The sequence below is a fragment of the Periophthalmus magnuspinnatus genome, chromosome 4 (genome assembly GCF_009829125.3).
Source record: "Periophthalmus magnuspinnatus isolate fPerMag1 chromosome 4, fPerMag1.2.pri, whole genome shotgun sequence".
NCBI classification, from domain to species: domain Eukaryota; kingdom Metazoa; phylum Chordata; class Actinopteri; order Gobiiformes; family Gobiidae; genus Periophthalmus; species Periophthalmus magnuspinnatus.
The window spans coordinates 14,511,095-14,534,869 of NC_047129.1; positions in this window are offsets into that span (position 1 = coordinate 14,511,095).

The following is a 23,775-nucleotide window of genomic DNA, read 5'->3' on the forward strand; positions in this document are numbered from 1 at the left end:
GTCAAACTCAAGGCCCAAATGTGGCCTGCCATGTCATTTTATGTTGTCTGCGACAAAGTAAAATAAAAACGAATGACTAGAAACTGTTAATTAACTAAATTAAAAAGTAGTTGCATTCATTTTACATTACATTTGGTTACATTTAGTTACATTTACCTTACAGTTACATCTGGCCCTTTGAGAGCAGCCATTTTGTTGATGTGGCCCTCTGTGAAAAAAAGTTTGTCACCCCTGACCTACACCAAGTGTGAACTTTGCCAGTGTCATATTTAGTATAATCATTCCGGCCCTTAATGGGTGCTCTCACACCTATTAGCATACGGGCTAGTCCTGTCATTTTCATTGATTACATATAGGTCTAAGGATGGAGTTATAAGTAGGAGACAGATGATGTCTAAGGTCCCCATTCCTGTTCAAATATGGATTGTATTTGCTCCTATGACTCAATATAGACAAACTACTTGAGTGTTGCATTTTGTTATTTATTTATTGCAGTTTATATATATATATATATATATATATATATATATATATATATATATATATATATATATATATATATATATATATATATATATATATATATATATATATATATATTACTATTGTGTACATTTAGAATACTTTTTTGTGGATAATTCTGCTTTATAGTTTGGCTTCAATATTATCATTCATCGTCTATATTTACTTCAGCAATATATCACACTTCAAAATGTATTTTTGTGACAGGCCTGTGTTTTAGCAATCAAACTGTTTATTCACTTTAATTGCTTGTACTGACTGACCTTTGGATCTTAGTTACATCAACCCACTCCGTTTTCCTCAAGCCTATTTGGCATTTCCTTTAAAAGATATTACTTTGGTCAATTGCCCAACTTAGGTTCTGGTATGTTTCAGGAAATGGTAAATCAAAGACTTTATATTTGCTACCGTAACCATTTTGGCCAGGTTAAAAAAAATATCTTCTGCTCCTCACAAATTTTGGGTAAACCCTCTTCATTCATCTTTTATTGCTCTACTAGAAAATGAATAGTCTTGTGTTTATTTCTTCTCTTTGCGAACATCTAATCTACCTGGTATTAAGCACGAGCCACAAGAGGCTTATCTGTAATTAGGCCTCACTCGCGGGACCGGCTTCATTATGTGTTTACACTGTGGCTTTAGGAGCTCTGTGGGGAAAGTGTGTGTAAGACAGGTATTTATCTTGCACTGTTCTTCGGCTGGCTGGGCTCCAAACCAGCGCTGTATAACCTGAACGCTCAGACCACAGGAAACTCTCAGCTTCTCAACTCTATTTTCTCTTTCAAAAGTACTACTATTTTATGTATTACGGCTACGGGCTATTTTTACACTGTGGTCCTCTCATACGGTAAGCTATGCTATAATGTACATAAGGTTCAGCCACTGTCATTTAAATCCACTATACCGTTAATGCTACAGATCATTTTGCACTGCAGCTGCTGTGGTTGGCTGTGGAAAAGTAAAGTATGCATTTAAATCTGCGTTAAAGTCAAATCACCTACTTGATCCTGAATGTAGGTCATAAAAGTCGAGGTTTAAATGTGGAATCGCAGTGAATGTGTGTGAAAAATATAAGTATCATATATAGGTCTTCAATATTTATTTATTTTTATTTCACACTACTCCATATTTCATTGATTTTGTATTTGTTTTCTTTTTCACTCGGGGCCGGATTTTCAGTATTATGTCACATTCTGGATTTCACTTACAAATATGAAGTTGTAGCCACGTTGCTAGGCCTGTCACGATAATAAAAATTTTGAACCACTCTATATTGCTGAAAATAATATAGATGATAAATAGTAATAATCCCGATCCACTCACCCACAGGTTGGCTGCAGTTTCGATACTTGAAGGTGGAAAAGCGCTATATAAAAATGTGACCGTTTACCATATTGAAACAAACTCTTGACAATGACGCAACAACCCTAAAGTAGAATTATTATCCCCAAAAACTATTCTAAATGTATAATATGGTTAAAGACTTTAGACTTTAGACTTTAGACATGACATTAAAAACATGAACTGGCATGAATAAATAGCAAAAGGAGACACTTTTGAAGAGAGACACTTTTGAACTTCTATGGCTGTAATGAGCCATAGAAGTTATTAATTCAACCTTCTGCATCTTAAATCTAATTGTAGAATAGAAAACAAAACAAAAAAAAACAAAAAGAAAATGTACCCACGATAAATATTGACCTCCAAAAATGATTGTGTAACTTATATTGAATGATAAGTCGCTATAATAATTATGACAGGCATACATGTTGTTATTTGTTCCCCAGTTATACACCACAGAAAAGCGGGGGAAATGCTGCATGATTACAGCACTCATCTTGAACTGATCTGATGTTTTGTGATTAGTTCAGAGTTGACCTTTTGTTGTCCTTGTAACTGTTTATGTGTTGTTAATGTACCTGCTTTTATATGTGACACTTGGTTGCTAAGTTGACGTGAAGGTTCTATTCATCACTTACAGGGCTGTTTTGGAGACTGGCTTTAGGAGTTGAGACTGTTGTTTTGCCCTTGTTTGGAGTGAGTTATGGCCTTCAGTAGCTCTTGTGTTCAGAAAATAAACAACCAGTAGAAATTCGGCACGTTTCCTTACATCAGAATGCTACAATATGTTCAGTGTTGTGCCATGCTTGTATAAGTTTGCGTAGCTGTTGAGTACCACATTTTGATCTGTTCAATTGAGCTTGAACAGCTCTGGGAGAAAAATGGTCTATCAGACATACTTCGGTTCAAGGTGCACTGCGCAACTTTTCTATCAGAAGTTACGCCACCTGTTTGTCTTAATGGAGATGATATTTCTCAGTGTAGAATTGTCCACTGTATGGCATTAAGTGTAGATATCACTATGGAGATAAGCGCCATCAAGTCAATAAAAACACCTGTAATTAAATGAATGCAAGATGGCTATGTTTAATGCCATACTGTGGGACATTCCGGACAAAGCAAATGATCTCCAAGGAGACAAGCTAGCGACAAACCCATCACCAGAAATGTTACACAGTGTACCTTTTAAACTGTATGAAGTAAAGACACCAAATTGCATATCTGTTACTAAAAAGTTGGCAGAAGATTAGCACGCTTTACATAACTCCACCAAAATTTACTTTCTCCGCTTTATCGTAAAAGCAATTTCAGGAGACAAACCATGTGAAATGTGGAACTCCAAATGAGCCAAGAGTCATTTTCCACATCAAATGGTGGTTTTTACCCTGCCTCCCGGTCGCTACGATGCCCCCGGTGCTGTACCACCCCTGTTTTTAAAACTCTGGGTAGACACAGCTACAGGTATGGCTTCCAGATGGTGTCTATAATGTGTTTTTAGAGAAAAGAAATGAACTAATCTAATAATAGAGGTAGGCAGCGGAGTCTGGGAAAGAGAGAAAATATCGGCACATCCTCATAAATCCAAGTTTTTGCAGAAATCAGCACGTGGCATAGATGTTAAAATGCTCAGAGCTGCTTAAACTCACTCTAAATACTCTCTATTGTTCAATTACAATTACCAGGACAATGCAAGTTTAATTTATCCTGATTGGTGTTTATCAGTGATCCTCATAACAAGTCCCACTCTTTCCGACAGATTTTCCAGAGGCTTCCATATGGCACTTTTATCTAACACGCTGACTGACTTTTATTTATTCATTTATTTGGGGCAATTGGAGTGGAAATTACTGCTTATACTGCTTATATGCAAATTTAACGAGTTCAAAGAGATCGCTTTTTAGAGAAGCGCCAGAGAAAACAGAACATCTGTGATTTGTTTTAGATTTGAGGAAATAAACTACTATCACCTGGTTGCACTTTGCCTTCCGCTTATGCCGGTTCACAAGTGGTTGGAGCCTTTCCGAGGTGTAGACCTTAGTAAGAACTTGAAGAAGTGCTCTTTATGCAGCTAAGTATGGAATTAAACAAATCTATTTTGCATTCATTCATATACTTTTGTTTTTATTGCTATAAAACATGAATTCTGGAAATGGGTGTGGTTACTTCGCCACATATTTGACCTGCAACTATGACACAGCTGCTTTTTTTATTTTATTAACACAATTACATAAGGCACCCTGACTTCAACACAGACTAGAAGACTAGAGCGCTGGAGAAAGTGTGCTCTTACAATATCTGCTTGCTCATAAAAAGACACAAAAGAAATAGAGTGAAAGAGGGGATAATGTTTACAGAAAAAAGCTAGCTAAATGAGCTAGCAGTACAAGAAAGACCTCTTTGTACAATGATTACTAAGTAGCTTCATAAGTAAGTTTGTAATCACCAGCTCCTTTAATCTTGATGAGGCCAAGAAGAGTTGCAAGAGTTTGGCACTAGATCCCTGAGTAGTAGCTCTGAAGGACTCTCCTGACAGACTCGGGGCGCAGGGCTGTCAAGAACTTGCGTCGGTGAGAGCCAAGGAAAATCATTGAGATTCAAAAGCTGTCATTGAGAAAAACACACTGTCACTTTCTTCTACCCAGCCTAAAAGAAAGTACCTGAGCGGATTCTGTCCAAGTGCTGGGTTTTTTAGAAATTCACACGGGCAGAAGGCTGGGTACTTGTTCATGAAAGGCCAGCGTTTGCCCGTGCCTTGGAGAAGTCACAGCTGTCCGCACTTTCTCTGCCTGTCACCCGCAATGTCGATCCTCTTCAAGAAGCCACTTGTTCTGCCAAATTTCTCCTCCTCTCCATCTAAACTCACTTCCTCTATCAAAACTCTTAACTTTTTCTGTCACCATCGCCATTTTGGTTTTTCCCCAATTTCCGTTCAATTTCTTTTTCTTTCAGCTCTGTGTAAGTTTTAGTGCCACCCATGAATTATGTTTTTGTAAAGACGATTCTGATGGAATGGTCAGTATGCAACAAGAAATTTCTCCATAGGTGTGTACTCAATGAATGAGTTGGGATTCTGTGCCATTTTTGGAAACAGACAAAAATACTATGATTAATAACAATTGAAGACTGAGAAAAAGTCCCAACCACCAACTGTTGGATTGGTTAAATTTGGTTTAATATAAATATGTTTGTTTTTTTGTTTTTTTTGGATTTATTCAAGTGTGGTTAAGAAAGTTGCATTTACATTTACAGTAGTTGGTATATTGCAGTTATATATTACACACAGTTTGTCACAGTACACTAAACATTAATCTGAACTAAAATCTCTAAAGTATAGCGGAAAAAAGGGTAATTGGGTATAAACATTAACTAATATTTTGTACCTCATTTAGACCTGTCACGATTAATGCTTTATCAACTTATTATTAAATACATAACATGGAACAATCATTTTTGGGAGGTCAGTGTTTATTGTGCGTACTTTTTCTTTGTACTAGTTATATTTGGTTACTTCTTTACCACGATGAGATCTGAGCTGTAAAAGGTTGAATTATGAACTCATTATAGACACAAACTAACCACTGAAGTGTTACAGATGTGAAACTAGGATCTTCATATCTGTAGCTACATCTGAACATTATATTTTTGGCATCATTTTTATAAAACTTTTTCTCTCTCCGCCTCTATGTAACTGATTCCACAGCTTGTCCCTCTTGCCGCAGTGGTCCCAGTGGTGTGTCCGTGTGCTGGTGGCGGACTTTGTGATGAGCAGGTGGTCCGGTCTTTCACATAAACAGAGAATTGCGATGAGACCAAAGGCACACCACAGTATCAGGAGTATTTACACACAATCACCTCCGGCTCTGATTAATGTTTGACTTAATCAGTGAGAACGAGTGGATCTGGCTGTGTGCTGGAACTTTAGGAAGAAGAATGCTAGAGAATCCCATAGGCGGTGGTGTTGTTTTATGTAGTTTTAAACTCAAAAGTTTGGGAAATAAAAAGCCAATGAAAACTTTGTTGCTCTTCTCTCTGTAGGCAGTGGTATTGTTTTATGTAGTTATACAACTTAAAAAAAATTAAAAATGAGAAAAATTAAGGCAACTAGACCAGTCTGCTTCGAAGTTACTCCTTTGTTCCTCAATGATGTTAAAAGCCAAACTTCTGTATAGGTATTGACTTTATTTGGCCCCACCTACTTTTTCCGTAAATACGACTAAACCACGATTTCTATGGTGGTTCTTCTGGATAAGTGGAAATTCTGTTCCTCTCAATGGATGATTTGGGAAAAGTTTCGCCGCTAAAATACAATATAAAGTAGGTTGATTTGTGTCAAATGTTTAATGTTTATCTGCAACAACAAGTCAACACTGCACCGATTCTCTGTGAAACGTCAAAACAGCTCTGTAGTCCAATTAGAACTTTAGCCTCATGCAAAATAATACAACCCGAATGATGATGGTGGTGCCCACAGCAACTTCCGCAAGAAGGTGAAAAGAGAAAATTACTTTTATCATGCAAATTATAACAAAGTTGTTTTAGGACACTTTAGTCACAAAGTTTGGAATTTTCAGCAGACAGACCCATATGAAAAATGGAAAAAATAAGAATGTTTTTTAACCGTTGCAAAGGAAAACTAACTTGTAACAAGCAGAAATCTTGGTCAGACCGTGGTGCTGGTTAGCCAGCTGTCTACCTGCAATGTTTTGGGTGAAGTCAAGAGAAAAAATCTGTCAAAATTTATTTATTTATTTTTTTTTGTTGTTGATGTTGTTTTGTTTGGCCCATTATAGTCGATATTGTTATTAAGCTAATTTGCTACTAATTCTTACAAAATTTGGCATAGGGTAACTTCCATAAATCAAAATCAAAGTTTGGAAAACATGGAACACATTTTGCCATTGAAAATTCCGCCCTGCAGTCTTGATATTTGCAGTATTTTTCAGAGTTGAAGGCTTGGAGATTTATTTAAGCTTTTATCTAAGCCGTGTGTTTTTTCCTCAGCCAAAAGAACACCTTGACCCCATTCTGACATCATGAAACATTCCCTTTGCAGCACTCGCACTTAACACTGATCTGCAGAGTTTAGTTTCACCTGTCATTGCTGCCATAAAACCACTTCTTTAAACTGTAAACGAACAAGACAATATTTGATAGTGATTAGTGGAGACGTATGATCAGTACCAAATGGATCACAGTCAAGCCATTGTCTGCTCCTGTCGGGTCTTATTTCACACAGTAACCTCCAAATGCGAAAAACGATTAAACATCATAATAAATGGCTCGGATGTTACATTATAGGTACAAATATTATGTCTGTCTTTTCAAATGGATTGGAAAAACTCAGTGAATTTTATGTCCAGTATAACAACAAAAATCACTCAGAAGGATGTACGGAAACTAAAACAATCTGCCAAATAAATGTTGATGCATGCCTAAAGACCCATGCCAGAATTTACCCATAGACCGTATAAAGAAGTGGACTAAGGGAGTGTGACGTCAACCACTGCGTTTGGCTCCAGTTAAATGAAGCTCATTGAGGCTAACTGTTATAGGGACGAATTCAGACCACGGGTGTTGAAGGTAACACCTCTAATGCTAACGGGAGCAACCTCTGTTATTAATGTTCATATCTTGATTTATGGACACAATAGTGAAATAAAATACCAGCATCATGTGGTTAATATGTACATTTTAAGACCAAAATAATGAGTCTGACAGCAGCAGTTACGGAGAGAGGAGATGTGACAATTTTTCAATAGAAAGTGGATTGGACCCACAGTCAATAGAGCCAGAAGTTTGCCCATGCTCATTTCCTATTTGGAACTTGCAGGTTAGCTATATCCATTTATTTATATACAGTCTATGAATTTACCATACAAAAAAACAACAAAAACAACAAAAAAACAAACTACGGTATTCATTATGAATGGTAAATAAAACTAAAACATTTTTAATGTTTTGCTCTTGAAGCAACTTGCTATTTTGAGCAGGGTCAAGTGGTTGTGCACACATCCCTTTAATGGAAACTCTGCTGTGCTGATAATTCAGGGTTTACAGCTCTACATTTTTCCAATCTTTGTAGACACTACTTTCTGTCCCACTTGTTGCCAGAAACTAATAGCTTTCTTTTCACTGTCAGTAAAGTTGAAGTCTTCTGGGCATTAGATGCATACTCAGATTAAACACAGCTATACAAATTAATAACAGAAATATTCATTCCTTATTTCTTGCCTGGGATCCAGAATAAACACTTCTTCAATACTACAAAGATGTGAGTCTGGTCACAGGTGGATTAGCCAATCAGGGACACACATGGTCCATCTGTATTGGAAAAAATAAAGAAAATAATCAGAAGGGACTGAAAAACATCACGGATTTCTGCAGAATCAATGAGCTAATCACTAAAGTCTGTTAATCTGAGGTGAGATAAATTTTATTTTATTTGTGAATGATAGGTGATAGGCTCATTTGTTTCACATGTGTCACTGGAAAAAAAAAAAACTAGTCTCATTGCACAATCGCGTTTTACCAGACTTGGGATTCCGATATCTGATATCAATCTGATATCAATCTGTATAAAAATACAGAGAGATATCTTCCTTGCTGAATACACCCTTGAGAAATTGCTCACCAGGGTGTAAAAATGCACTTGTTATGAAAACAAAATGTCTTAGTAAAAAAAAAAAAATTCTTTTGTCATGTTTGCAAAGTTATTGATGTTTTACATAAGTTGAGAACATGTAGTTTTCCTACAGTTTAAAGGTGTTGGGCCATATGGTGATCACTGCTAACCCCAAACAAAGCTCTATCCATGCACTTCCTCTCAGTCACCACTACATGTCAGTCTTCAGGCTGAAACGTGACCTCTGTTCTGTCAGCTCTGCTTTTCCACTCTGACATTTGGAGTCATTTCTGGATCATCCCATGAAAACCCCGGCTGTCTCGCGCACATCTTTCCCTTGTGTTTGGATTCAATGATGAAACCCAGGCGTGACCAACCCATCGCACATGGCCATCACCCAAGGACACTGTTACAATTGGGCACAGTGGGTTCACCGATGCTTTCTTTGAAATCGGAACACGGCTTTTCTTGAAATTAATCCCTTCCCCTCTCAGATAGTTATTTTCCTGCACAAGATCTGGTTGGTGTTTCCCCCTTCAACCCTCAGACTGACATCACTGTAGCCATCTCATTACTCTCCGTGGGATCCTGGGAGGTCAGTGCTATCAAGTGGAGTGGTGCTATAAAATAAATTGAATGTTCCACCGTAGCGAAGGTGATGGACAGAAAGAGCCCCTCCGATCCCCCTTGGTGCTACTGGCTGGGACCGAGCGTGGGCAGGCGGCTACGGGAGGGAGAAGAGCGTAATCCGAATTATACATGAGCAGATCCCAGCACCACGGTATGTCATCCGTCCTTCACTATGCGCCACTCCGCAGAGGTTACCTGTGCACGTCCAGAGGGCCTGTCAGCCAGTGGAGTGGACACACTCAGCTGCACACAGGTGGAATCAGAATTGCAGATGTGGAAGGGAAGAAGAGAGGGAGAATAGTAGATTGATATAGCGAATGGTTGCAATATAAAACCACAAAAAGATGGTCTGAATTTCACCAGTTTCTTGGCATTAGATAATAGAGTGCTAGAGTTACGCTTGTCATTTCAATGTGATTTTTGACGTCCATTTTTGAAAATCACAACTTATGACATAAAAATGGCTTTAATTCACTGCTAGAAATGATTTTCTTTGTTGCCGAGTGCCAGGGGAGTTTTTGCAGTCTGTTCAGTGGTTTTAGTCCAAAGATCTCCAATGTATACAGAGACTTCCTTAAATAAAACAAGAAGTGTCGAGTTTCCAAGATGTAACCATATAATGAGAAGGCTAGCACCATTACTTGTGAGGTTAAATCAATAATGTCAGACCGCATCAAAAAATGACTAGAAGAATAAAGTTTAAGGCAGTTTGGTCTGATGTTTTGGGAAGGTCTGGAAAATATGCTAGGTCTGGAAAAATTGCTAGGCCAATTTACTTGTAAATGTGTTGTACTGTAAATATGAAAACCCTAATGGTGCAATGTTTTTGTAATGGCTTTTGGTTGGAACGTTCCACAGTTTTGGATTAAATGCATATATCTTGAATTTATGCAGTTATTATTTATTGCTATAATAAAATACCCTGACAAACATTTTTACTTTTCTTTTTAGCATCTTTGGCCTGGGACCGTCTCAGGATCCCCCTGGAAGAGCTGGAGGAATTGTGTGCGGAAAGGGCAGTTTGGGGCTCAGACTGCTGCCTCCGCAACTCAGCCCTGGATAAATTGGAAGAAAATGGATGGATAATGTTATTGATGCTTTAGGTTATGCTTAAGTTGAGAACATGTAGTTTTCATGCAGTCTAAATGTGTTGAGCCATGTGGTAACTACAAACAAATCCCTTCTTACTGTGAGTGTGCTTGCCTCTCCACAGATATGACCCTTTAACTTGATAATCAACTGTTGTCTCCTTGGAGATAGTTACATTAAATGCCATATAGTGGAACGTAAGCAAAGCGCCAACATCTCCATGGAAACAAGAATATTGCGGATCCACAAACCAGACAAGTTGGCACACTTTTAAAGCAAGATTTCTCCGTGGTAACGATGAATCCCCCAGATGTTTACTTTATAATAAATTGGTAAAATTTAAAAAAGAAGATTGAAATTGGGTTTTATAATTTGATGATGGAGAAGTTGGGGTAGACCACAGCCAAAAAGCAATAAATATATATCAGTATATGAACGCTAGCTGTCTCTGTTTCTCTGCAATATTTGCTTTGTGCATTGGTGGTTCTGATTCCCCAAGCTTCTAAAATATTCTGTTTCAGCGAGCTTTTGTGTAGGCTGTTACAATAAGCTCCATACTGTGGGTTTGTGGTTGTATACTTCTTTAAATAAGTACCAAGAATTATTCATCAAAAGCAACACAGCAAAGAGAATAATAGAAATCATTTGAAAGAAAAAAATAACTTCTGCTGCCATCTTGTATTCACTTGTTACTGTCCATATCCCTCATCAAAGTTTGGCTGCTGAAATATTCAACTCCAAAACAAATAAGCAGATCAAAAAGAAGGGGTAAATGTTTTCTAATGTGGTTAACGGGACTGTAGCCAATTTATTTCATGTAATTTGTTTTGCCCCAATACAGATATATTGGAAAAGCTGCTCTTGGGGTCAAAATAAGACAGCTGTGTACTGTTTGCATCTAATTATCCATCTATTTTACCAATCACAAAGCAGGAAGTAATGCTAGTGCGCTGTTAGCATACTATTGGTTGTTGTGGCAAGGCACCCCCAAACCCCGCTCTGTCCTCTGGAGCATGTGAAACTCTTATAAACTCATTGTGGTGAATAATTAGGATGCTGGGAATGCATGTGGAAAGTGAGGAATAGATTTGGCTGCTGGAGGGAACTAATTCTGTTTTTCACATTTTTAAGGCGGTAAAACTCTGGTACAGCACCTTTTATATGACAGCATCAATATTGGTGCTGTTTATTTATTGACCACAGCATCTTTATCTAGACTCTAAAGCAAATAGATTCATAGCTGGTTCCAAAGCTACAGCACCGTGTCGTCGAGCTGGCTGCAGAAAGGCTATTTGTGGAGAAGTAAATCCATTTAGCCTCTACAGAAAGGTGCCCCGCTAACTTAATTGAGGTCTTCAGTTATGTTTAAAAGGAGTAAATAATTTCTTAAAGCGACTTGCTATTTTCAGCAGAGGTCAAACGGTTGTGCACACATTCCCTCTAATGGAAACTTCACTGTGCTGATAATTCACGGTTTGAGCTTCAAATTTTTCCAATCTTCGAAGACTCTACTCTCTGTTCCACTTGCTTGTTTTCAGAGAACTGATATCCACATGATAACTACACCTTAATTAGCCTCAATAAAGCATGAACGTGAATGATTCAGGCTTAGAAACTACTTAAAGGTATAGTATGTAATTTTCTAGAAGTGGCACATCACCTGTATTTTCCATGGAAAGTTAAAAACATACAATGGAACGTTCTCTTAGGAGATAGATGTGTTTTGTCAGTTCTGTGACGTCCTCCTCTTGGCCAAATAAGAATCAGGTTTGTGGAGATGTAAGTGCACACAAAGTAAGGACACATGTTTGTTTAGGGGTTGTTCTGGGCTAAAAAGTTGTGGTCTAAAAAAACTATTTTAGAACTACATGTATATATGCTGTCCCTTTAATTAAGAGGTTAGGGTTGGGGGGTATTAAGTAGTGACTAAGCCTCAGTCAATCTTTTTTATGTATTTTTTTTCTTTTTGCTTAAGAAATGTTTAAATCTTTCATGATTTTCTGGTATTTGAATTAATACGTGAGATTTTTTTTTTGTTATCCCCTTATTTCTAATTTCTGCAGAACACACCAACCCCGCTCAGCCTCTCTGGGGTGTACACCGGAGGATATGCTACAATAGAGTACAGAAAAGCACTCATGACCATATAAAACACCTGCCCACAGGCCTGCACTGAAATAGTCCAGAGCTCAGACATGTCTTGGCTCACTTCCTCCAACACCACAACAACAGAATCACAATAGAGTATTCTTGACCTATAGGCCCTATACCTCTTTTATGAGAAGTACTATATTATGGTACTGTCTGGCCTTAACTTCACACCATTTGTGCTAAAATGCTATTATAATGTGTCTGCTCCCTGCCCTCTTGGCCTCATTCTCAATCTTATCTTCAGTTGTGAAGTTGACTCCCGGCAGGCGCTTCAAATTGGCCCTTATGTTTTTGATTATGTGTTTATCAGTGTTTTTTCTCCAATGCATCGAATTGTAAACCAATTTAGCTGCTGGCGCCCTGAAACTATTCTGGCATGAAAAAGCTATTGCAACGTTTAGCAGGCCCTCCTTACCACGCACGCTCCACCTCCCCACCCTCTCGCTCTCTCCCTTTTTCTCAATGCCAGTAAATGCTTTAAGATGTTGCAGTGTGTTTTAAAATACTTTTGTCCCCTGCACTCAGATGTCTTCACCGTGAGAACACCACCTTTTGTCCAGCCTTTACCGGCAGAAGTAGTCATTGTAATGGACACTAGCTGCTCTATAAGGCTATTTGGCTTGGGTGAAAGTCCAAAGTCTAAAGTGACAATTTGAGCAGCCGCATGTTCTGGGGCTGTCTTTTATAAAATGGAAGAATCCAATTGCAGTCTGGCTTTTTTCCCTGGATCACAAATGCACCTCAAATCAATGCCTTCCTCAAAGAATCTGTATATTAACTTTTTCATATTCTTTTCCTGATATGACCTTGGCCTTTTTGGACCCCATTTTCTTATATTATTGTGGTAGCAGCACCAAAAAGTTTAGACTTCTGCTGATACACACGTTTTCTTTCTTTCTTTTTTTTTATTTGCACAATAGTATATAAAGTGGTGACGCCATCATAACTCTGCTTCAGTGTTCCAGACCTAAACACTATAATGTAATTTCAGCTCATCCCAATGTAACCTTTCCCTGATCCTTTTCCCGTTTGGTCCTGATATCACCCCAGTTTAGTCCAGATGTGGACTTGGTTTGGTCCTGGTTGTATTGTGGTTTAATCCAGATTTAGTTCCAGTTTAGTCCCAGTCGACTGCTGTCTGGATCCTGACTAGAGCTAGGAAGGTCAAGCACGCTAGTTTAGTCCGGATGTGAACTTGGTTTGGTCCTGGTTTTATTACAGTTTATTCCAGGTTTAGTTCCAGTTTAGTCCCAATCCACTGCTGCTCGGATCCTGACTAGAGCCAGGAAGTTCGAGCTCATAAGTCCTGTGCTCAGGTCTCTGCACTGGCTTCCTGTGGGTCAGAAAATAGACTTCAAAGTAGCTCTGCTTGTGTACAAGTCACTCCAAGATGTGAGACAGGCCTCTACTTTGGCAATGTTTAAACCCAGGCTCAAAACAGTTCTGTTTAGCTGTGCATACGACTGAAAGCTTTTTATTCTGCACTCTTTCCTTTTAATGTTAATTCTTTGATGATTATTTATGTTGTCACTTGTTTATATTGTGATTTTTAGTTTCTTTCATATTCTGTAAAGCACTTTGAATTACTTCACGTACGAATCGTGCTATACAAATAAACTCGCCTTGCCAATTCCAATGTGGTACAAGTGTGAGCATGGTGATGTCACATTTAACAGGGCCATAGGAGTTTTGGGGATTTCTTTTAGTACTGAAAGCTAATATATGATGTATAGTTTCCATCAAGTCCAAACTATTTTTCCCCATATTCCTTCTAACTTTGAATGCTGTATTGTAAAATGGTAATATGGTTCCATATGCCCCAACTTTGATGCTGATGATCTGTCTTGCTTGTCCTTTCTCTCTTTGTCACAGCCATTATCCCTGAAGCAGGAAATGACAAGTGGCATGTCCCAGATAAAAGGCCAATTGTAGCTGAAGTCAGTCAATACAACGAGATGGATAACAGTGCTGAGGCCGACACTTAGCGCCCTCCTTTGTTTGGCCCCTTCCGCGGACTTGTAGACTGCTCTGCGCTTTACAAGTCCCAAATGTCACACGCTTCATCACTGCCAGCGTTTGATTAGTTCTTCCTTATTAGGGCCCGATTGAGAAGGCCATAACTCTTCAGTCTGGCGTCATTATTTTGAGTGCAAGATTAATGGAATCAATATTTTGACACATAGCCTTCTCAATGTAGGTAATTGAAGTCACAGGTGTAGTGAGTAATCGAGTTGGGTGGACGTGATGGACAGGTAATGGGATAAGGACTGAGAACGCAGTAAGGCACTCACTTTGTTCTTTGGCCCTGTGTGTGTATTGGGGTAAAAAAAGACTTAGGTTGGTAAGAGAATAGAATGGACTTACTTAGAGTGTGCTTGGGCTTGTTTTCGGCTCAGATTTTGGCACATATAATTTAGAGACATTTCAATTTTATTGCGTTTTTAGTTTCAGTTCCAGTGTCTAATACTATCTGAACAAGAAGAAGTCAGTTCAGCTCAGTTTGGAGAGTTATCATACGCCTTTTACAAAAAAATCCTGTAACATTTAGACTGGAGGGAACACCCCCTGCTTGTCTGCTTGGAGATGTTATTGCTTTGCCTAGAATGTTCCACCACAGTATGGCTTTTAAACTTATCTACCTTCATGCCTTTATTCAGTTGGGTCAATTATTCAATTTCTTATAGCTAAATAATAAAAGTCATCTGCTTGTCTCCATGGAGATAAAGAGGTTTTTAAAGCACAAACATTTCCATGGAGACAAGCAAGTACTGGACCCTCCTCTAGAAAAGTTACACAGCGTATCTTGAACTTCTATGCTCTGGATGTCGAATAATTAAAACACAAGTTGAGTTTTTTAATGACCATCACACTACATGTAGCATCTGCTCTACATTACATTCATTTCTTTTATCACATACGTACAAGAAGAAAAAACAAATCTATACCTAATCTGTATATTAGATATTGTAAAAAAAAGAAAACACGCATTCAAAACAAACTCTGTGCATTGCTAAAACACCAAGGTTATGCAAGTCCATGTCAACAGGAAGCTCTGGGCGAAAACAACCATCCCAGTGCTCTCCAAGTTACTGCTGATCAGTTCAGAGTGTGAAAAACAACCCCTGCTCCGAGAAGGTAAAGAAACACATCAAATCAACACATCACAAGAAACTCTATGGTAATATAATACAGGTTTTACCTTGTGGCCAGTTTCATGTCGTCCCTTGATCATGTAGTCAGAAGATGAAGGTGCTCTGCTTGTCCTCCACACCAGGAAGTCCCCACCACATGCTCCAGTTGCTTCACTAGAGCCTCTGCAGTATTTAATGTAAAACACCACTATAATATACATGATTCATGAGAGCACACTGGTTCACCTGATTTTGAAAATGTGAGGAGGCTGTTCAGTTCATTTCATATTCCATACGGCTGTGGACATTGGAATAAGTACCTTACCAAAACAAGATGATGGATCTGCAGAATAAGAAATGAATATCAGCTGACCTTCATTTTTTTATACAAACTCAGTAGATTTTGCATTAGTCAGCACTATTACAAAATGTTACTTCTTGAAAATGGCATGCATTGACCTCATAGTTTAAAGTTTTTACTCTCTTAAAAACTTGAAATAACAGAACTGGTTCATTTGACAGTTTGCAGTGGTCCAAATGTATTCTTAACTTGCCTTATGCACTCTGAGAACCCTAATTATTCCTTCTTTCAAAGGCTAAAGCTTAGTTTTGGCATCAACTAGCATGCTAACAGCAAACATCCTGATTGCTCTATAATAAAAGACTTAAAATTAGATACAGACGATACATAGCAGTCTGATTTTGACCGCAAGAGCAAGTCATTCTGAGGCCAAACATATTTTTCTCAACATGGAAAAAAATCCGCTACAGGCCCTTTAATATTTTTGCTTTATTTTTTCTTTCGCAACTTTATGGTGGTGTACTTTTCACCTTTCTGAGACACACAGATTCTAGCTCAAGGCAGGAGAGCAGCAACTCTGGCACTATACCCCCAGATTAGTTGAACGTTCTGATTTATAGTTTTACATAAGTCTCAAAGTACATAATAAACGTTTCTGTGTTTCATTTGAGTACCTCCAAACCCATTTACAATTGTTATTCCTCGATATTCAATTTCATGAAACACATCAGTTATTTTTGGTTAGTTCCTGCTCTCCTGTAACTTTCCTTAATCAAATTCTTTTAGCAGTGTGACCACGGTGGCTCTTATCTTGCCTCTCCAGATTTGTCTATAGTACTGTAACAATATGCATGAGTAATGGTGTTTCTTAATACAAATGGATAAAAGTCATTTCTCAACTGCATGTTTTATGGAAAATCCCAGGCTTGTGTTTTACAGAAACGTCTCCTCAGACCACACAGCAAATACATCAAGCATGACTTTTTTATTCGTACCTTTTCACTTTCAGAAATCAGGCCGCGCTGCAAAAATAAATACCATACTTCAAGTCAAGATCACTCATGGGCCGGGTTAGAGTGGTGTGTTGCTGATGGTTACAAATGGGAGACTCAGCTGAGAGCTTTTGATTCAGTTTGGCAGTTGAGCACTCAGGAAAGCGACTTCATTTCAACACGGGGTGGCCTTGACCGAGCCATTTCCAAAACGCACAGAAATCTTTTAAGTTCAATTACCTCAGGGTTCGTCCTTATACTTACTGATGCTCACAGATCGCAAGTGTTTATGACCCTCTGATTTAGAGGTCAGATCCAGTCTTCTCAATGCTAACTCACTCATGTCCCACAGCCCTATCAGTTTTCCCTATCGTGTGCATTTAAGCGGCGGAGGTGGTTTCACGAAAATGCGAGCGAGGTGCCGACCCTGACCTTTAACCTTCGGAGAAACGCACGTAGACATGTCAGACCAAACCTGTTTCCTCTTCGCTGGAGCTGTAGCCTAAACAGAAACGGGTGCAGACGAGCCGTTCATTGGCCACATAAGGTGTGCGTGCGGCATCAGGATCACTTAAGCATGTCACAATGTAAATACTTTAAATGAATTAGCTGATTGGAGGCCATTAGTGTGCACCAAGACGTGACTATGGGGAGTGGGAGGTCTGACTGTTGTATATTCTAACCCAAAATTTATACCACCAAATCTTGTGATCCATGGTGTGGCTGCATTTGTGTCCAAAAATGTGCTTTTTTTTGTTTTTTTAAACCAATTAATTATCCCTGGTTTTAACACACAATGCTGCCAATTCAACATTAAAGCAGACTGTGAAATTGACTTTTCAGAGTTTTTAATCATGTTTTTTTCTCTTATGTACCCTCTTGAAATTATAGTGATTTGTGCATCTTTAATTGCTTATTTTCAAGACAACATATTGACGATCGATCTCAGTTTTCACCTCCACCGGAATAGTGCCAGGTAGTCATTTTAGCACAAATGAAGAAAATAATTTGCTACTTGTGAGCATGATCTGCTGCTGTCCATCGGAGTTTTTGGCACTTTGTTATGACTTTTACTGTGATGTCTGCTCCCATTGTGCACCGCAGTTTTTGTTTCTTTTATCAAGTTATTTTAGCTGAATATGAAATTATAACATATTGATCCACAGGTGTCGTAGATTATAACTATATAGCAAGGTCAAGCACAATATATGTTCTTCAAAGATGCACGATGGAACCATTCAGGTGGTCGACAGCATGGCATTCAACTCATCTGTCTTCGTGGAGATAAACAGGTGAAGTATAAGTCAAATCTGTGGAGAGGCAAGCCCGCTCACATTAAGAATACATGTTTTTCCCGGCATTCGCTTGCAATACAAAATGTTTGCAATGCTGTAAAACATTCCAGGCAAAGCAATAACATGCAGACAAGCAGGTGATTTAGCCCCACCGCAAAAGTTCAATTAAACTGAGTTAGTCTTCCAAAACTTAATAAAACGTTTAATAATTTGTATTTTCCATTTTCCATTCCTCTGTAGAGTCATCACAGCTTTCACCACGATTATCAATATGGCATCAATGGATTTTAAGATAACGATAAGAAACCCTTTTATTTTTCCCTCATTGAAGAAATTTCACCCAGTTTTTTTTTTTTTATTCAGTCAGGCTTTGCAGTCGGCACAGAGTTAGCTTATGGCCCTCTGTAGCGGGATTTCAAACGTATATTGTAATGCGAGTAAATGTTAATGGCATTTATTGACTCCAGATGAGGTAACAATAAGGAAGTCCAGATCGTTAATGCCAGTCTTTTCTGCTGTATTTTATAACAGAACTGTACGGCTCTTTCCAAATGATCATGTGTAATGTCTTTGAACCATATTTTAGGGACATTAAGAAACCCCATAGATTTCACTGCTTCTCCCATCCATGCACAGTTGGCTTAGTGTTTAATGCGCATATGTGTGGGGGGCACTAACTGAAGTACCCAGGAGAGGCATTCTCCAGCTGCAGGGGAGAATCGTTTTTGGCTCACGGCTCCACGGCTCTAGGCCTCATAATTGGCCCAGTCCAAGCGGGATTTATTCACTTTGGAATCAGAATTTATATTGTCTGGTTTCATTCAGAAAGTACGCGGATAGATTTACCTATTAGAATGAAAAGTGGTTTTATGAACCTCATTGAAAGGACTGAGAGCTTAGTGAAAGGAAGTAGAAGATTTAATGACGACATTTGAATACATGTAAATCAAATATGCGCAGATATTTTGTATGTAACAGTCTGCTTCTTTTTATCGCCCATTTTAAAATCATTGCTATTCCCGTGTGTACCCTTTTATAATCAAAATACAAAAATAAAGTCTTACATAAATATTACTGTGACCTTGTCTGCTTGGAGGATCAGACTGCGGTGGCATTGACATGTGGGGCCTACAAAACGAAGTCAAAAGCCGTGAAATGGATGTTTTTCTCATTTTAATGCTTTCCCCAAATGTTTTAAAGCACAGTTTATAGTGAGTCTGAGCAAAACCTCTAAGACATAAGGCACGTTATCTACACTGAGGGATTGTGTCAATATAATAGACCACATGAATCATTATTTTACTCTTAATTAAAAATGTTCTTGAATATTTTAACAAGAGCTAAATGGTCCATGTCCGTTCTAGGGAAAAGAGGACAGCAAGATCATTCTGCCTCAAAATGTACCCAAGAGACTAAAGGTGTTGATCCCCCTAGAGGTAAGTGTCCGTTTAAAACCCGTTGGTATACTGTATGTTAATCTGTGTATATTTATGTTTACGCGTTTGTCCACTGATCTGAAGGTTGGTGGTTGGTGGCTCTCGATTTAAACATCATTGATTGAGCGGTCAGATCCATTGACCCACAAGTTGGCGGTGCAATTCCAGCTCCCACAGATTAATGCTGTGTTTGTGTCCTTGGGCAAAACACTTAATCCACCTCATGTTCCTTGATAGAAAGTGGTTTGAGTGCCGTGAAGGTGGAAAAGTGCTTTATAAAAACGTGACCATTTACCATTATTAGTTCTTTCAGGTAATTTTAATATTAATTTAATAAAAAATGCTGGACTTTTACTACATGCAAATCACATTAATTTAGTCTACACAGCTTCCTCTCGGTTTGCACAGAAAAGCTGGTGTAATGAGCAGACATGGACCTAGAGGGCATTAGGGGTTCAGATTTAGCCTCCTCCCTCCTCCTCCTCTCCCTCACCCCGCCACAGCCCCCTCCTCTCTGTCACTCTCTCATGAAGCGTCCTCCTTGTTACATGACCTTAGAGACTCTTTCATTGTCACTGAGTTTATTTAGTGACACGTCCATTTCCTCTGTTTTCTGATGTAACCATGCAACACCATATAAAATATATTTACACGGGGCCACTTCATAGACTGCCGGTATATCTCATTTGTTTATTGAACAGGAACTTTTAATACAAGATCTCATGATTGTTTAGGTCTAAAAACTGGACGCACTAGAAATTAAATGGGTTGGTTATTTTGCTTCCCAACAATGGATATTGGTGCCACAAATGCACTTTAATAATCTGATTAGGGCCTGATTGAGAAGGCCGTAAAAATTTACACTCACACCTGCTCCTGTTTTTAATGTTTTAAATGGACCTATGTAGTTGTTTGTATTGTTCTGTACTGTATTTGGGCTCTCCCTGTGTAAATAAAGATAAATGAAAGAATTTGGGGTGACACACAGGTGCATACTAATAAATACAAATCATAAAGTCGTATTGTGTAGATACTCTGCCAGTCAAAAGTTTGGACACACCCTCTCATAATTTTCTTTTTTTCCTTATTTTTATTTTACTTTATTTTAATACTTTCTACATTTTAGATGCATCAAAAAAAGTACTAAAATAAAAATTAAATAACTTTTCCGACAAAGCAAATGTTACTTTGAGGATTTGAATATGAAATATAAAAAAAGATATTTAACTTTTTCCTTTGCTACGTATTTCCATATATCTCACTTCATATATTTGATTTGTTCTGTCTGTATATAAAATGTAAAATGTATTAAAAATTTAGAAAAACTAGCCAAACTGAACAGTATTTTGCGATCATAAAGCATATCAGGAGTAATTAGATTAGTCTACCATTGCATGCTATTCTAAGTTTAATGATGGGAAGATCACTTTGAAAATGTATTTAGTTACAGAATACTGAATAACTGCATTAAAATATTCCCGCTTGGACTGCTGCCCCTGTGACCCGGCGGCGGATAAGCACAAGAAAATGGATGGATGACACATTCTGTTACTTGGTCCTATCCATAGACTGTATAAAGACGTAGACTAATGGAACGTGACGTCACCCATAGCGTTTGGTTTCAGTCAAGTGAAGCTCATCGAGACTAGCAGTTATAGGGGCAAATTTGGAGTAGAGTTCCAGATTTGGAATTTCCAGAGTATCCTAGCAACCAAAGAGCCAATTGGGGAGCGACGCTGTTGAAGGTAACGCCACTTCCCACTGCTGGTTTAGCGGGGGGTGAGTGCTAAGCAACGTTGTCAATCAAACCTGTTGCTAACATTGACAGGAGCGACCTTGAGGAAAGAAGGCGCCTGAGTTGTCGGTGGTTAATGTTCATATTTTGATTTATGGACATCAAAGCCAAACAAAAACGGGTTAATACGAACATTTTAAGACCAAAATAACGCGCCTGACAGCAGCAGTTACTTTCAGCATAATGTGAATTGCAACCAGAGTCGATGAAGCCGGAAGCACGCCCGGGCTCACTTCCTATTTGGAGCACAGTGGCTAGTATGCTATGTGCTATATCCATTTATACATACAGTCTACGGTCCTATCTCTGTACTGTATTCTGGATTCAGGATTATAGTATAAAAACATGACATAACAGTTGCACATGCCCTCACGCATTTTTTTTCTATTTTTCTCTCTAATGCAATACAGTTCAAAGCCCAACTTGCGTGATGAAATACCACAATGTATTCCTTTGATTTTAGGAAAGTAGCCGTGTTCTGAATACCACCAAAAAACAGAGTAAGTGTACCAGACTAGAGTTACACAAAATAAGTATTGTGAGTCTGTATTTCCTGTCCATGTATTTAGGTACAGCACTGTCCAAGTCACATAGTACAGGCGTCAAAATGAGAATTCTTTGTCCAAATAAAGAACAAACTCCTTTTTTGTTTTGTATATCTTTTAGTGAACATATAGAGTCTTGTCTTCACATTACAGTATCGGTATGGTTATTTGGTCTGTTATGTTTAGAAGCTTTAGCAGAACAACGCAGAAAGCTGGAGCCTTTCTATTAATACTATGGCTCGTTTTCAGGCACATCCAGTCTATTGCATCTGTGTCCAGAATCCCCCCCCCCCATCAGCCACAAGTGTTGGCACAGCTCTGGTAAATGTGGTGCCAGTCTTTCATGTGGCTACAAATTAGGCCTGTGTGTTAGCCTCCAGTCCACTCCTCCACTCTCGAAACATGATTGTGGTTTTTCTACGAGTTGAAGAAAAGCGAGAGGCAGAAGGCTCAGCTGGGTCTGCTATCAGTCCAGTGAGTGATTATCATGTGCTTTTGTTTTGTCACAAGCTCCGGGGTTAGGCTTAGCTCGTCTATTGTTTTGGTATCAGTGAAGCCTGCAGTGCGTGCTAATGAGCAGTAATTTCCATGCTTTCTTTCATTTTCTGATTAGCTAACATTTTTGTAGTAATTTCCAGCTCCCCAAAATTCTTTATATTCTTTATATCTACATTTTAAGACACTGTAGAAAGAAGTTAAATGTATCAATTTTGTGAGAAGACCAAAAGTAATTTCCACCATCCCAATTGTGTGATTCTGCGGATTTATCTGTAAGCCACTAAACTCCGTTCTCCTAACTAAAGGGAGTAGATAAGGGCTTATGGGTTATGAAGCCAAGCTCCTCTTTTAATTGCTCATAAAAGTGCTCGTCTGTTTGACTCTCCTGCTGCATTAGCTTATTGCAACATCGCTAAAGTTCAGGCACCTTTAGCTCACCTCCAAAAAGAAATTCTAACCTAAAGTAATGACATCACTGTATCGGAGAAACTTACTGATCTGGGGAAAATATGATTTACCACAGTTAATGAATTTAGAAAGGATCTTTTTTTTTTTTTTTCATCGCTGGGTCAGGCTCACAGATGTTGTCACGAAACTAGCATTTTAGGAGGAAAACATATTGACTTTTCAGTATATGAAAGCTGGAACAATATATTTTGGAGCTCAATACTTATCATATGTACAATTTCTTTGCAAAAATGTGGATACTTTGTATGTTTTTGTTGATTTGAGCTGTAGCAAGTTGAACTAAGTGACTTCTATGGTTAATTATTGGTTCATTCTGTTTTTGAGGCATTTGAGGATACTGGCTATTTAAAAATGGTTTACTGAGATTGTTCTGCATTGTTGTTATGAAAGCTGGAGTCATATTTTGGGGCTCAATATTTATCATGTGCACAATTTCTTTGCAAAAGTAAGAAGACTTGCTCATTTGGATGTAATATGATAGGATTTGAGCAGTAGAGGGTAGAATGAATAACTTCTAGGGCTAATTAATGGTTCTTTCCACTATGCACTTGTTACTCCTCAAGCCTTTTAATGATACTGTATATTTAAAAATAGTTTTACTGCTATCATCGTGGCTTTTTATCAGTGGCATAAAGTAGTTTCAGTATGATCATTTATTGCAGTATTTCTCTATAGCGATATATCTTGCAGCAATAATTGTAATCGTGACAGGCCTAGGTGGGAGTTTGCATGTTTCTCCCTGTGTCCAGGCACCAGGTCTCCCCCATCGACCCAAACGTAGTAGTTTTGTGGTAGAAAATCACTGAGGAGATTGCAAGATGGGATATTTAGCCGATTGTCAGAGTCCAGACCAAGGTAGAGCTGGAGATGTCGTACTTGCTTTGATAAAGAAAATAATAATTGGATTCTTATAATTTTTTAAGCATTTTGAGAAAAAACAGTTATATAAAGAAGAAGAG